Source organism: Patagioenas fasciata, chromosome 1, assembly GCF_037038585.1.
Source record: "Patagioenas fasciata isolate bPatFas1 chromosome 1, bPatFas1.hap1, whole genome shotgun sequence".
NCBI lineage: Eukaryota > Metazoa > Chordata > Aves > Columbiformes > Columbidae > Patagioenas > Patagioenas fasciata.
In genome coordinates, this window is record NC_092520.1 from 66,833,976 (window position 1) to 66,850,979 (window position 17,004).

At 43.5% G+C, this 17,004-nt stretch overlaps 1 protein-coding gene across 2 annotated transcripts in view; it reads left to right on the forward strand.

Annotated features, from left to right (window-relative positions):
* The window catches only part of FHL2 (four and a half LIM domains 2), a 64,264-nt gene that overhangs the window by 12,215 nt on the left and 35,045 nt on the right, over positions 1–17,004 (forward strand). The window contains exon 1 of one of the 2 annotated variants that reach the window (XM_065829536.2): positions 8,025–8,168. The exons of the other annotated variant lie outside the window; for it this stretch is intronic. The gene's annotated coding sequence lies outside the window, so the exon portion shown is untranslated. Of the gene's footprint in view, positions 1–8,024; positions 8,169–17,004 lie in introns of those variants that run through there. 2 annotated transcript variants of the gene reach the window in all.

Below are 17,004 nucleotides of genomic sequence, written 5' to 3' on the forward strand. Positions count from 1 at the left end.
GTGATGACACGATGAAAGCTCTAGGGAGACCTTATTGTGGCCTTTCAGTACTTAAAAGGGATCTATAAAACAGTTGGGGACAGACTTTTTAGCAGGGTCTGATATGATAGGACAAAGAGTAATAGTTTTAAACTAAAAGAGGGGAGATTCAGGCCAGACATGAGGAAGGAATTTTTTACGCTGAGGGTGGTGAAACACTGGCCCAGGTTGCCCAGAGAGGTGGTAGATGCCCCATCCCTGGAGACATTCCAGGCCAGGCTGGACGGGGCTCTGAGCAACCTGATCTAGTTGCAGATGTCCCTGCTCATTGCACGGGCTTGGACTGGATGGCCTTTGAAGGTCCCTTCCAACCCAAACTATTCTATGATTCTATGCTAAGGACATGGAGATTGAGAAGATTAGCTTGCAGGTTTCACGGTATGAGGTGGTGGAGGAGGTTGACAGACCACACTGCTGGCAGAGCAGGTGCCGGGGCAGAAATGAAGCAGGGGAGGGATGTGGTGTGCCAGCCCTAACAGCCGATAGGAGAAGAGATGGTGGAACATGGGAAAAAATGCAAAGAAAATGATGGCAATGCTAAGGTAGTGCTTCATTACATTGGATGATGGTTGTATGAGGCGTACAGGTGGCAACTAGAAAAAGGTCTGCAAATTCATAGACAGGATATGTACAAAAACAGAACGCTGATTTTGCATGAAAAAGACTAATCTCACTATCCTTCAGTTATATTGTATGTAAGCCTATCTCTTTAAAGCATGAAAAAAGATACTGTGGTGGTTTATTTTTCTCAATAATCTGAAAATCAGAGATCTCTTTGTGTATTTTGATCAGCATGTAACTAACAATTTAGCTAGTCTCAGCTGACAAGACACACATAGGAAAGATCTGTCACTTCCTTGTTCAGTGTGCTTTGGTTTTGGTTTCTGTACTCCGACAACTTAATGGCTAAACATGTCTGTCAAGACTTTCAAATTAATGCATGGCCATAGAACTGACTATTTTTCTTTAAACTGTTTTTGGGAAACCTGAGCAGCTCTGATGGTCACAGCAGTAGTTCTATTGTTTAACTGAGGTACCAGAAAGAGCTGTCCTTCCAGTAAATGTCATGTTTTTGGTTGAACTTGGCCATAAAATAAGGGTGCCAGTTTTAATGCACATAGAATTTTTTCAGCCACAAGTAAAATCACTGTGAGCTCTCAAAAATAGCATCACTGAAACAGATGAAATAGTAATACAATCAGCGGAAGACTTTTTACATTATGGATAGGAAAAGAGGCAAATCAGTGACTCAACGAAGAGAAAAACCAAGCATTTGAGGATCATCATAGTCATGCACAGAATCTGAGTAAAGGGAAATGGTAGGTGTCAGGTTTGACATCAATTTTGACACTTGCATCCAGGCTAATCTAGGCTCTCCAGTGAAATTTTTCACATTGCACTAAATGGCCTAAGAGGTACATGGTAGCCCTGGGCTGCACTTCTAGCAGCAACACAACAAATCATGAGCGAAGATTGAGTTACCGGTTATGCAGCTGATTATGTCTCTAGGGGAAGGATATACACTACAACACCAGCAGCTGCTCTCTATAAACACAACTTTTTAATATTGCTGAGCTTGTTTCAAATTGAACACAGTGACCTTCAGAAGACTAACCTGAGCTACCAGGCTGACACCAAGGCAATACCAAAATGGGGGGACACTGCCCAATTCCACGGTGTGCAGAGATGATGAAGGCTTAAACATTTTGTGGGAGATTTTAGATTTATCACCACTGCCAGCTGCATTATTCCAGTTTCTATTTCTGCTCTGTTTTGGGAAGTGCCTTTGAAGGCAGTACAATGTCATACTAGTTTTGCAAGGAAAGACTAACGTCCTACTTAATATGTCCTAATAACAGCCTATAGATTGCAATATAGTGCATGCAGACAGGACAGTTCTGGGGTTCTTGAGACAATGTGCCCCCTACCCAGCATGAACCCTAAGGCAGAAGATGTAGGGAAAGGCCTCTCACATCCAATCTTGGGACTTTTTGCTGGGAAATGTGCTCCTGCCAGAAAGATCCTTCTAATGGCTGTGGCAGTCTGGGAAATTCTTAGTTCTCTGAGGGCTGGGGTTTTTTATGATTTCAGGTCTTGTTCCCAGCAACAATCTCTGTCATGGTTTCCCCTGTAAGTGGGAAACCTGAGCCCCAGGGAGTTTAATTTGATTTTTTTTTTTTTTTTAAGTGCTTGGCACTTGCAGCTCCTCTGTCCTTCAGTGGGACTTGCACACACTTGCCAGGTTTGATAATGTGGATGTGAGTGTCATGTCCAAGGTCACACAATGAACTGATGCCAGAACTGGGATTATTATTACTTATTATGGGCAGGTTGGTGACTACACCTATCCTTAAGGCAATCTACAACTCTACAACTTCTATTACAAAAGTCTGCTTTGGTTTCTATGCATGTCAAAATAAAACTACTTAGGCTGAAATTCCTCATCCACACAAACACCCTTGTATTTGGGGGCAGGCAAAGGAGACTGGGCTGTTGCTTGCTTAGTTTTGCTGGTGGCAGTGCAGAAAGGACATTGATTCAAACAGGCAGGTAAGTGTGCAAATGGGTCACTGAAGTACAGTATTACTGGGATTGCTTCTCCCATCTGCTTTCAACTCAAGCAATTACTCGGGTGCCTTTGTCACTGCAACCCACAAATGGTTGTATCTCGGCTTGTTTTTAAGTGAAGCCTATCAGGACTTAGTTTGGTGTATTATGAGGGCACATTTAGTTCTGTACTGAAGAAGTCAGCGTGATCCAAAAACAGCAGCTACAGTGCAGTAAACGAGTATTTCAGCCAAAATGGGAAAGGGCAGAAGTGGGATAATGAAACAGCTGCTAAGAGCAGTGGCCTTTTGTGAGCTGTAACATTTGCTGGGCAGATAAATGGAGGAGTGAAGAAGAAATTATTCCTCCTTTTCCAACCTTATTTGTACTCTGAAAATCTAGCCAGAGTTCCCTCTGGCTAAAGAGGTACCATCCAGTTCTCTCTTTGCTCAGGGCATTTGCTAGTGCCGTCGTCACTAGATCTGCAAAGTGAACCCTCAGATATAGGGACTGCCCTCTGTGTGAGTGGGGCAGGGGATGGAGAGGCAGAGAAAGGGGAAAGCTTCCTAGGTGTTCCATGCACAGTTTGTTTTTAGAGGTATTGGAGAACTGGGTGTCTGAATTTTCAAACTAAGGCTTATCTGCCCCATTTACCCGAATGTGGTATTGTTTGTGATGGAGGGAGAGCTCTTGTCTGTGCGCTAAGCCTCTGCCAGCCCCCAGGACTGGAGGGGACCAAATGCCCTGAGCGTTTGAGTTCAGAAACAGGGAAATTCACAGAAAGAAAATTAAAAAAAAATCCATCAATGTCATTATATATAGTTTGCTTCTGTCTCAGAGGGTCCCCAAACCAAAACCCATGGGAATTCAAGAAATTGTTCTGGGGAAAATATGTATCTCCAAACATGAATTATTGGCCGTTGCTATAGACAAGAAAATAAGCTAGGTTAACCCACATCTGGCCCAAGATGGGCATTTTTGCAGCACGCTTCACACAGCAAGGGCACCTCAGTGAGTGAGGCACATTTCACATAATTTGAGTCACCAGAAGTTAGCTGTCTGCTGTGGGTCATCTCTTGTCCCCTGCAGTCAGCACCAGGAGATAGGCACCTCCACTCACTAACAGTATGCAGATAACCAGCTTACGCTAGATGCCAGCTTTTGATGGCAAAAAGTAGGTGAGGTGAACTGCTGATGATAGCATCCATGGAAAACAGAGGTCACAGAGCTCCAAGTGTTTCAGCCTGCCTTCTAGCCTGTGTGTAACTTTGCAATGATGACATCTTCTTGGAAACATGGGGTAAGAGGGGAAGCTGGACAGAGACGAGGCCCTTGGAAATCATACACCCTTTGCTGCTTCATATGAAGGCACCACCACCTCACCTGGGCACGGTGTTGGCAGCGAGGATTGCTGCCTACCAGGAGGGAATGGGTTCTGGGGTCCTCCTGGTGCTCCTCTGTCTGCAGGGGCCTGGAGGTCACCAGAGTCCATGAGGCCACAGCTGCTGAAGCCCAAACACTGCCTGCCACAAGCATTTTCACAGGCATGGGAAGGCCTGAAGATGTGCAATGTTCCTGACAGCCTGTGTGCCTCCTGGCAAAGGGTTGTGTGCCCGCAGGTTTGCACAGTGGTCAGCGTTGGTGCATGCTCTTCCTCCAGGGGCAGAGCAGCTGCGTTTGGGGTTTTATGTTTAAATGCCTTATTTGGAAGGTACTGGTGTGGCCTGTGGTTGAGAAGGGTAAGAAGAAGCAGGCAGGCTGATGGCTTGCCTTTGCGCAGCCAAATCCCCAGTTCATAGAGGCAAATGCTAATCCCGTCTTCCTCACTACAAGGGCCTGATTATAAAGTGTTTGCGAAAAAACTGGCTACCAACAAAATCTCCACAGGCTCTCTCTTACACTCTGACTCTACTACTAAGTCTTTGGCAGTCAATATCATATGCACAGAACCTACCTCTAAATCCCCCAAATTAGATTAAAGGCTCAACAACATTGTAACGCAGTTTTAATCTCTGTGCTACCTGCCATGAACACAAATGTCAGGACAGCAAATTCAGATTACCATGAATATCTGTCAGTAGAGCTCTTCCTTTAGGAAAGGCAGTACCAGTGCAAGCTGGTGAGATTTTGTTTGTTAAAACTATCCTGAAGATTTACATCCTTCTCGGATGCTCACACTCTGGCATCTTCTGTGACTTGCAGAGAATGGTGGGGCAAATCCTAATTGTGAGGGATCAGTGGTAAAACTTCTAATCTCAGTGTAACCAATGGGTAACAGGGCCTTGGTGTGGTTTCCACAGGGAGCTGTGCTTTAAAGCTTGCAGTATTTCCCTTGCATTTCAAAAGCACAGTTGGACTCGATGATCTTAAAGGTATTTTCCAACCTAAATGGTTCTATGATTCTAAAGCAGTTCTTCTACCACACACACTTCCCATCACCTTGGAAGAGAGAACTGTCTGAAATTCTTGCTTTGCTTTCTCCCATGCCCTAGTTGTGGAAGCAGAAGGGCTGGCTCCAATGTCACAGATACATGGAGATGGCAAAGGAGCCCAGTGTGCCACTGCTGCTTTGGGCCACAGAGTTTCATCCCCCAACCCTCTTTTTAAAGAGCTAAATTCCAGTTCTGCTATAAAGGTAAGCAGCCTGACAACACCCACATCTTCTCCAGAAAAGGGCAATGAAGCTGGTGAGGGGTCTGGAGCACAAGTCTGATGAGGAGCTGCTGAGGGAGCTGGGGCTGTTCAGCCTGGAGAAAAGGAAGCTGAGGGAAGACCTTATCGCTCTCTGCAACTACCTGGAAGGAGGCTGTAGCATGGAGGGGGTTGGTATCTTCTCCCAAGTAACAAGCAACGTGATGAGAGGAAATGGCCTCAAGTTGCAGCGGAGGAGGTTTAGATTGGATATTAGGAAAAAAACTTCTTCACCGAAAGGGTTATCAGGCATTGGAACAGGCTGCCCAGGGAAGTGGTGGATTCACTATCCCTGGAGGTGTCTAAAAGATGCATAGATGAGGTTCTGGGGACATGGTTTAGTGCCAGAGTTATGTTAATGGTTGTACTTGATGATCTTGAGGGTCTCTTCCAACCAAAATGATTCTATGATTCTGTGATTAGCCTGCTATCCTTCTGTATCTCAGAAGTGCTGGCACCCTGAGTATGGGGGAACTTCCCTGCCTGTCTCAGGGGAGCAGCTCAGATGTTACCTGCTGCGGGGAGCACAGGATCAGGCCCAGCATCCTGACTTGTTGTCAATGCTTTAGCCTTCTGGCAGCATCTCTTTTAGAGAGTCATGCTTTCCCCGGTGAGCAAAATGAAATTGGAACAGTTTAATTAGAGGGACAGAGTGGGGAAACCAGCCTTACAGGACTTTCGCTTTTTTTCAGAGAGAAAAGCAGTTATGTTTGTGTTAACCAATCTGTAATCCACCTTCTCAAATATTTAGATGAAGTATGTTGGGTGGCCACATTTACCCCAAGTTGGTCCCTGTTTGCTCGATGTTTATACCAGATCCAAATGTGCTCTGTAATTGGGCTGACACCTGGGGATTAAACATGTCATTGTTGTCCAGCACAGCCTGGGCTGTGGCTGGGGACAACCATCTTTTATCCAGGTTGTTTCTGCAATGTCACCTGGACCTTTGGATCATGCAAACAAAAAAATTGGCTAACATGAAAAGGTTGAGGCTTTCCAGAGCTGTCCAAACATATGTCCTAACCACCGCATTTGTGCTGCTTATACAGCTTTTCATAACTGTTTATTGTTCTGGGAAATGAGAAAGAGCGGTTTACATGGTAACTAAAGGAACATGTGGCAGAAACAGCTAACTCTTGGATGAACAATGTTTTCATCAGGAATCTGCGGGACATTTCTCGTATCTCCTCAACCTGCGTCTCTAGTCTAGGCCATGCTCCTTGTGCACAGCACTTGGAAGCTGGGCGTTTTTGCACAGGCAAAAGGAGATGGGTGAAAGTCATTTGTTCCAGGAGACTTGACTCAGGCTGTCAAATCATGTTGCTTGGCAAGGGCCGAGGATGTGTTGTTATGAGCTTTTTTATGTTAGGATGAATCCTCCAGATGCCAGCTTCTCATTGGTTTGGAGTTAAAAAACATAAACCTGACTGGGCTTCATGTCAAACAATAAATCAGTTTGTCATGTCAGAAAACCTGGCACACAGTCTCTGTTAGTATCTAGTCTCCACAGCTTGACCCATGCTTGCTATCCAAACAAACTGCTCAGAGACAAGCTAAGACATGACACTATCTCCTAAAGACTATTGTTCCACCAGCACCCTGAAGATGAGAGATGAGGGATATGAAGGGAATGGGAGATTCTTCAGGACTGTGGAAGTAATAAATAAATCCAGCAGAGAAATCAAATCCCTCCTGCTTCATCCAGGAGGAAGAAAACAGGCAATCTCAGTTCAACAGCACAGCACTTCTTCAGAGAAGTATGCTGCTATGTAAAGGAGAGTCTTTTGCCTGCACGTGGATGCTTCTCAGTGCTATTTCTTCACCTTCCTGCCTTAGATATTTCTCTTTTCCTCCCTTAGAAAAAAAAAAAATTAAAAAAAAAATAAATAAAGAAACCTTAAAGTAGTTTAGCTTCGTATCAAGGGCCATGCCTCTGCTTCAACTTTCTCTGCAGAAGTACATTGAAATGCAGAGCTGGACATGACACTGGCAAGGAGGTGGGCAGGTTGTAACCCCACCTCTGCACTGAGCCTTGCTTGAACAGGTTTCCTTCAGAGCCAGTGAAATGCTGCCCATGGGGGCTGCTGGAAGAGCTTTTTTTTCCACCTCTAATCTCTTGTTCCTTCCATATACTAATGTCCCCGTCACCCAGCATCCCACCTGCGCTGCAGTGGGAAGGGAACCCTGAGCATAGAGCTCACTCCTTAGCTACGACCTCGCTGCCCACGTGGATTTATTTTGTGACCTCAAGCTAATCTCTAAAGTTGCTGTCTTTTTTGCTGTGAAATGGTATCACTGGCACTACCTTCCCCCACACGAGGTGGTGCAGGAGTAAAATGAGGCTAAACATGAGGCACAAGACTCCCCTGCAGCAAGGCTGCACACTTGGGATGGTCAGACAGACAAAGGGGAGTTGGAGATTGCTACATCTGAAGAGCAGTCAGCATTTCCCAAGGTGTTTCTGCCAATCCCAAAACCCTGACAGATAATCTGATTGAGATATCACACCCTGAAATATCACTGGCTCCTTGGGGTCCCTTGGAGAACCTCCCAACAGCAGGTGAGTATATTTTAAGATCAGGCATCCCCAAACAGAGCAGAGCAAAGGGCCAGGGCCACTCAGGATCTGGGCAGCCCTTTCCATCAGGGCACTCGTGCCACTTCAGCTATGATGCCTTAAAAGGCTGGTAGCACAGAGGTGCTGCGGTCCTTATCTCCTGCTGGTGGCTGGTACTTTGGAGATATTATATTTATAGCTCATCCAAAGCACAAATGCCTGACTGTCTAACTACTAAACACATTGTTTGGGCAATCCAATAAAGCAGCAAGTCTGTCCCTGTCCTCTCTCGTTTGCAGACTCACAAGCAGAGGCAGCACCAAGGTGCAGCGAGGTAAGACAGTGACTTATTCTGGTTTTCACTGTCCTTTGGGCCCCTTTTATCCTTTTCACCTTGCCTTTGTGAAGGGGGTTGGCAATTTCTCAGGGCTCTGTGTAGATACCATGAGGTGAGCGCTTGCTTCTTAGGGGAAGAGTGAATTTTAAGATGTTTGTTCCCTTCTTGCTGCCAGGGCACATACAGAGCATCTCTCTTTGTATTTCCTGTCTGCTTTTGGGAACCAGGTGCTAACTAACAGCTGTTCTTTAGTTTCCGCACTAATAATATGCTGTCATGTTTTCATGTTCTCAAGGAACACAACCACGTCTAACTATAGACACTTTCCTGGTTTGAATAGCAAACAGAATGACTTCAGGCAGAAAGCTTTTCATTAGTTTGTTGGGTTTTTTTCCTTCTATCAGCAATTTCTCCTTTATGATGAATATCTGGGAAATGAATAGATAGTGGGAAACAAAAGGACAGAAGGAACATTTTACTTTTACCCCCTCCTTTAGACCATTTCCTAATGGCTGTGAAAGAAATGTAAATTACAGGCGATTCCTGCTGGTTTCATGTTGAAACAATCACTTGGTATGGATTACAGCAGCTGTGTAAAAAGGGAAAAGAAAGCAAAGCATTGAAACATAACTGACTGTCAAAGCAGAAGTTAATCAGAACTAGTCTGTAAAATAGCATTAGCAATATCTGCCAAATGCCAATTATCAGGCTATTGTTACATTAAATTACTTTTACCCTCATTGCATGAGAGCATTAATTTTCAAATGAAGCCAATCAAAGAAGACCTCTTTGGAAAAATAAGATTGTTTGTGCATGTATGTACATTTGTTTGGATCCATTTACACATGTATTTTTAATATAAACAGTTTGTAATGAAAGTCTCTTTAATCCAAGGATCACAAAGTATGACACAAAGATATGAAATATGAATTTACTTTAAGCCTAAGAAGTAAAGCTATCACATTTTGCATGAGAGTGTTTGTTTACTACTCCATTATTTATGAAATTAAATTTTAAAAGGTTTTTTTTTTTCAAAATGCTGAGAGACCATTGCTTCATGGGCTTTGACAGGATCATAGGTCCCTGGCATCCCTGGGGAGCAAGACTCCCTAGACCTGACCCAAACCCAATGCTTGTAGGAACAGTCAGCCCACTTCAAAGTGTTTGGGCTTGGGCTCAGCCCCTAAGTGAGGATTTCAAAGGTGAAAGGGTAGGTCCTTAGTTGGTCCAAAGCTGTTGGAAATGCACTGACTTTAGCCCAGAGATGGGTGTTTACACCAGGTGCTGATTGGACAGATGGACATGGAGAAGTTGGGTCCGGTCCCTGGGCTGTCTCTCAGGCTCTGTCATGACAGTGTGCACAATATCTCTGGCCGTGCTCCTGTGGGAGATGCAGCCCTGGGTTTGTACCCAGGCCATTACACACTCCTGGCCTCAGAAACCAAGTGACCACATCCAAAACCACATCCTAGGAACAGTTTGCTCCCAAGCCACGCCCAGGTGAGAGAGCCCTGGCTGGCATCTGTACACCTAACCAGACTGTGTCTCAATGCCTGGGAATGTCCTGTGGTCCTGTTTAATCTATGAGTACAGACATAGCCTCTGAGGGTTCCCCCATGTGTTCAACCTCACCTGTGATGGAGACTCACTCCCATGGTGATTGTCCTTGGTTAACATATCTCATCCACCCAGGCTCTCCAGACTTAAGCTGGCAGGGGGCCATGACTGTCAGCGTAGACGGCTTAGGATCAAACTTGCTCCACATTTTATGTGAAGAACAGCATACAACTTAAGCAAAAGAAAAAAACAATGTAAAATATCAAATTGTCTTCACACATGCATATCTTCTCTCATGGTTTACTGTCCCTGAACAGATACCTTGGAAAGCTTAACATCTTCCAACACCACAGCTCGTGTCTCTGCACATCCTTCTGTTCTCTAGGAGCAACGATCTCACTGCTAGACCATAGTCTGTTCTGTTCAGATCTGCACAGGGCTCCAATCTTCTGCCCTCCAGCATGGGTGAGATGAGTTTTGCAACTTGGCTGGAGCCCAAACATAGAGTGTCCCACCAGAGAGCTCGGCGTTGGCTCTTAGTGAGCCACTAGCAGGAGCTGGCAGCTGCCTTAGCCAGTCCTGCTGCTCCACTTGGTCTCTTTTTTCCAAGATCTTGCTACTAAGCTAAACTGATGTGCCTCCGCAGTAAATTGTGCAATAAAGAAATCATGTACGAAACTAATATTTTTTTTATGGAATAGTCTCACTTCTCCCATACTAGAAATATTCTCATGTCCTCAAATTCTTTGTCTATCATCCAAGCCTCAGGCTAAAACAATAAAAATAACAAAATTGTTCTCATTGGGCTCTTAGTGTTGAAGTATCACCACTGGTCTATCGACAGTATTCCCTCTTAAAAAGAAGAAACAGAAGCAGCATTCCAATCATGTGCAGCAAAACATTAGGAAATTTTTATGATTTTTTTTTTAAAACATGTTGGCCAAAGGCCTTTAGCTTTAAAAAATGCAGGAACATACATACTAATGCAGTGACTTTTCACTGGATTTGAATTTAAAAGTGAAATAAAACAAAAAGACCCAAAGCCTATTCCCCAAGTGAACCCATTCTAAAGGCAGTGTTTCCAACAATAATACTTTGTTCTTACCTAGCATTTGAAATATGATTAATGGATGAATAACTTTACTTTTTCCCTTCCAAATAGCACGTTATCAGAACAAGGCAGACCTTTCATTGCAGCTGGCAAGACGCTGGTTGGGGGGGCAGATACATTCAAACACTTCTTTAATACAGAAAATGTAAAAGGCCATTTTACAAGGAAGAAAACCAGAGAAAGAAGTGAATGTGAAGACTGTCTTGGGGGCGAAATCCTGGCCCCACTGAAATCAGTGGGAGTTTTCTCAAAAACATTCACTGATTTTAGCAAAGCTCAGATCTCCTCCTTTTCCTTCTGGTTTTATTAGTGCCAAACTTGTGTAGATTTTCACCTCCAAAGCATGTTTCCACATTTTTCCTCACAAGTTTTCCTTTTTTGTAGCTGTCTATTGTCTAACCAGAGCACAGGCACTCTGACTCAGTTGTTTTTCAGCGAGATGAATTATTACTGGCTGCAATATTTTATCTTTGGCTTTACATCAGAGTGAGTACAGTTTCATGCTGATAAATCTCAGTCTGTTTCAACAATGTTCATCATCTAACACTGATTAGCTTTGAGAAGCACAGGTCATATTACACAGAGTCCTAGTTTTTCTGAAAGCAGCTGGAGTGATTCTGCCTGGTTTTGCTCAGCTCACTCTGACACAGACATAGAAGGAGCACTACCATACTCTTTTAAAAAGGATCCATCAACTTCATAAAACTCAAAACATTTCTGCTTTAGGTTGATTTACTGGCTACCATTACACGTGCCACCAATAAGTAGTGAAACTGAAAGAGCTAGAAGAAAAAAATATTTTCCCCCAATTTCACTTTATATTTTCAGTAAAATTTTGTGTGAAGCCAGTTGTACGCGTTCTCTTCTGTAATTTTTTTTCCTGCTGTCTCTGTGAAACTTCCATATCGCAACAAATGAGAGGAAAACTCTCCTTAAGAAAAAAGGAAAATAAGTACACCATCAAACAGTGTTGTCGTGGGAGTAGAATGGGAACAGACATGGGGACAGAAATTGTCTCATACGCTTCACAAACAAAGCCAGTGGGCTTTCAGATCAGCATATTCCCTGTCAAGCTTAACGGATTTCCACCAAAGTCTCACTAGAAATTTGCATGCTTACTGTTGGAGGGAAGTAGGTAACACTGACTTGTGCTCCTTTTTGGTAGTCTGCAGCTAGGGAAGCAAGCTTGGCATGCCTGGAGATTACCATACGAAAAGAGGAATACCTACAATCCACAGATACCACTACACAGAAGCCCATTATTCTGTCATTTATCTCATTTTTTGAATGCTCAGTATCCTAATTTCCTATGTGTGAAGTCCATTGACTGCAACACGCCCCACAGCCTCCAGCGCTGGGTGCAGAAGGCAGCAGGACACTCAAGGGGTTAGGTCACATTTTATAATACAAAGAAAGAGATATGCCAGTGCCACACAGCACAGTATAATATAGGAGAGGAAACTGTCAGAATAAACCTTATCTGTGGAAGTTTTCAACTTCTGGGTGTAAGCCCTGGCTTGGGAATTCGCATGAGCACAGGTTAAACACTTTGTTTATTACGTACTCTCATGGCCCATATTTCATATTGTTGAGTGTTTCTTGTCTCAACAGCCTCTTAGGGGAAAAGAGTAGCACTTTTTCCTAATTCAGAAAACAGCAATAAGGGCTAGATCTGATGGAAGACTCAAGCACAGAAGTGCAGTGAGGATTGGCAGATGCAGTGACCCAGGGCTTTCCCCTCTCTTCCTTTCATCTGCCTTAAAAATCCTCTAAGACAACATGAGCGATGTTGTGTCCAGTTCTGCTCAATTAAACAGAGAGGTATGTAGTGCCTGAATACAGAAGTGTGAATTCTGCCTGTACACATCTGCCATGCTTTAGCTATCCAAGATCAGGTGTCCAACTGAACTAGACAGCTGGATTCAACTCTAGATTCAAAGGGGAGAGAAAAGCACATCTATAGGGCGGTCCATTTCATCCCCAATAGACGTCTAACAAAACATTCCTCACAAGTGCTTCTCCTTCTCCATCTGCTATAGTGGGATCGTAGATGGCTTGTTTGGATCAGCTAACATACAGTCAGTTAAAAGGAGGTGAAATGGATTGCACCATGAATTATTTGCCCAGATTACACAAAGCATTTTGGTGATGAGGAACAGACTATGTCATCACAAGTCTTTGACTACTACCTAGAAACTTTCCCCCCCCTTTCTACTTTTATGAGCTCAGGTGCTTTGGTAATGTAGACTCTCTGTAACAAGAACTGGGTTGTGCTTACTTCTCCTCTTTCTCCATGGTAATTTTTACTTCTTTTATTGGTTTTCCTGTATATTGAAGCATTCCGGGGCATTCTTTGGAGATTCATTACGTGAACCAAGGCTATCCTGGTGCTGTAGGAACACTTGAACTTCTACTTCTAGGTGCAAAGTGGGAGAAGGAGCACATCAGATGAATGCAAATTGCTTCTGGTAGAAACAAGAATCCATGTAGGAAGTGAAAATATTTTGTTAGGACTTCTTCCTCACTTGGTGGGGCTGTAAGAGTGAGCAATAGTCTGCCGAAGTTACTTTGCCTCTGAAAACAAAGGGGTGTGAAATAGTTTGTTTAGGAATGAAGGATTATGGAAGACTAGAAATTTAGGAGGAGAGACTGTACAGTGGTGTTTTTCTAGATCATCCATTCTCATCTGCAGGGAGAAAATGACACAAACCTGTTTGAATATGTGTAATGGCAATAGTCTTTTCAGCCAACACTACCTAAAAAAGGTTCAATCCAATGCACCTTTTTGTTCAAAGTTGAAGCTCTCTGAAAAATTGGAGATTGTGATGGAAAAGTTACCAGTCTTTTGTAGAAGTCTTAAATGGAAATAAGAAGTTTTGCATGTGATTAGTACTTTCCTAGTCTGATGTTATGCATTGGACTTGTATACCTAACTATTTTTACTGAACTGCTTTTGAAAAACATCAGTGTGACTGTGGTAACAATGACAATCAGACAGATAGGACATTGGTGTCTCCCATTTTAGACTGACTATTTAAAATAAGAAAAATACCAGAACTTTGACTACTAATGGAAGGTGTATATGTAAGTTTGTTAGTAAAGTGATTGATGGGAAAATATTCAATCATTATAAATAACCTCTTATAAAAGACAATTGGCACTTATCAGGACTAATACCAAGGTCATTCATTTGTAAACTGTTTCACCCTCCTCCCATCTCATCAAATTCAATAACAGTTTTACTCTGAGGCCTCCAAGATTGGCTACAGAAGCATTTCTGAGTTTCATGGTAATAATATTCACATTTCTTTGTATACCACAACTATAAATAAAGCCATGGTGTTATTTGTAGTGTCATCTTACTTAAATCTCACAGTTCAATAACTTGCAAATTCATAACTTAAGGAGGATCTAGATTTATTAGAGCAATTTGTGTCTTAGGCTACAATTATTTGTTGCTGCGGAATATTGGTGGCCAAGCAGAGGATATAATTATATGGACTTGATTACATGAACATAGTATATGATGTGCATAGTAAAAAGCGATTGATCTGCTTAAGAAGACCTTTAGGCAGACAGAAGTGAGGAAGACAGTGGTTGCAGATGCTGGCACCCCAGCACACTCTTGAAAAACAGTCAGCAAACATGTCTGTTTTAAGGATCTTACATCCACGCCCCACTAAGTCTGAAGACCAAGTGACCACGAAACTACAAGCAGCAAAAGAGCCAAGACAAAGGGACTAAAGCAGGCCAAAGCTGTTTTGTTCTGACCCTGAGGAACAAATGGTGCATGAGGTAGAGGGCTACATCAACCGAACCATAGAAATCACAGGAACAGTTTATCAATATTGGCCATGAGTCCAACTGGCACAGATGATGTCCATAGAATTATACTGTCTTACCAGGAAAAATTAGATGGACACATCCACTCCCTTCTTAGGAGCAATCCTTTGAGCAGGACAGCTCTTGGACCACGACAGAGACCCCTTGGGAGAGCAATGGAGGCTTTGGGTTCAACCAGACCCAGGGCTGCACTTACAGTTGGACAGTGTGGACCACCCTCTGCTGTGTTTGGGCCAACACAAGTTACTGGTACAGATGGAGGCAGGAAAGGCAGAGAGGACAGAGGAATGGGCAATGCAGTCACCCTCAGAAGGTCTCTGTGTCATTGGCACAAGGAGGTTGCAAGGGGGTTGCAGTACGTGAGGGCAGTTTGTTCATCCATCCTTTTCTCCTCAGCAGCCCTTGGTTTGCTTTCACTGGCAAAATGTACGCACACAGGGGTGGTGTGGCCAGGCCACCCTCTCCCACGAGCAAGAGCACCCAGCTTGCGTGCCAGGGATCATGTGGGTCCATGCATAGCTTTCCCTTTGTCGTAGCACTGTTATCATTGCTTCCTACTGGAATCTACCACTCATCTCAGGTACCTGCTTTTGGTAATGGTTTCCTAATTCGTTTAATGAAAGCGGCTGAGTTAGCAGAAACCCAGCACATTAAATGCCTGGGCACGTCCAGCTCATTGTGCTTGGGACAGGGTAAGGTTTGGTTATGCAGGCGATTGTGCCAGCTGCTGGGAGAGGACTTAAGACCAGACTCTCAGCCTGAATATCTGCCCAAGCACCTACAGACATGCCTCCTTTCTGGTTTTCCCCTCTGTGCTCACAAATGCAAACGTAGGGTAGATATGCAGCTTTCTAAAGGAAACAGTAAACAGCTCTGGGTCTGAGGCATGCTCACAAAGAAAGCCAGCATGAGCATGGCTGTAGAAGAGCTGCGGGCACCCAAGCAGAGCAGCCTGCCTTTCTCCCAGGTCTTCTTCTGCCCCCCCCAAACTTGAATTTTCTGCTGCCTGCAGTACTGTGTCTGCTGCCAGAGAAGTCAGTTCCTTCCCCTCTTTTTTGGGGGGAGCACCCAAGTGTTAAGAACTTCCCCTTTCAAATGAGGAGTCTGGATTCCTGGAAATCCTTCTGGGTATAAGGAAGAGTCAACATGACTGTGGACCAGCTCTTCAGGAGCAGCCAGCCAGGCGGGCAGTGCTCAGTTGTGTAAGGCATTTGTATTGTGGTAACCCAGCTAGGACTTGCTAGACTTTGTGGTTAGCCACTAAGGATAAATGAAAGGACTAGCACTGCTTCATTATATGATTTCTGACTCCTCCCTAATGACTCAAAAAAATTACTTCTCTTCCAGCATGAGACACATTGTCTTCCAGACAAGGCATTATTACAAGCCTTTATTTAGTTTTACTCACAACATTTTAATTTCATTCATATTAAGACAGCAACTCCACTAGATAACTGTGTGAATATAAACTTGGCAGGGACAAACACAATCCATATGTCTATCATGCTGACAATAGATGCTATATTTTTTCAGCTCCATGTGAAGTGTTGGACATGAAATTCACATCAGCAACTAGAAGATTGCTTTAATCCTATTATTTAAAGGGCCTGTGCACTTATAGAGTTCAAAGTAAGCACAGGCCTAAGAGGATCAACAGCAAGGACTCTACTTCAAAGTGCAGAATCTAAGCTCATATTTTCAGTCATAATAGATGTCTGAGCCTACGTCTCAGATCCTCTCAGCTTATAGGTAGTATACACAAGCAGTGGTTGAGCAGAAAAATAACTGTTGCCATACAGAACGATCTTTCTGCAGAACTGGATGCCCTCAGTTACATCCAGATCAGAAAGGGCAACTGTTTCTACTTACATCAAAATATTAGGAGTCTGAAGTAATTAAGGAAGTGATTTGCAACCGTATGCTTCTTTTGAACTCAAGGCAAGTTGAATGGTTTGGGGAACTATAGGGCCAGTACATAACCAGGGTATAAAAGAAGTCCCCAAGAAAGACATGGATGTAACAGAAAAAACTAAATGAATTCTTTTTGCTCCTATATTCACTGTGAGGAACTTGGAGAGCTTCCCACATCAGAACACTTCCTTATGGGGAACATCAGAGGATCTATTTCAAGCTGAAGTGTCTGTAGAAGAGGTATGGAACAAATAAACAAAATTAACAGGAAGAAAATGTTAGAACCAGATGGTGTTAAACCAAGAGATCTAAAGGAACTCTAGGATGAATTAGCTGGAATAATAATAGTGCATGGCCTTTTATTTAAAACAGACTTAGAACTGAGCACCTGAAACTAGCTAGTAGGGTGCC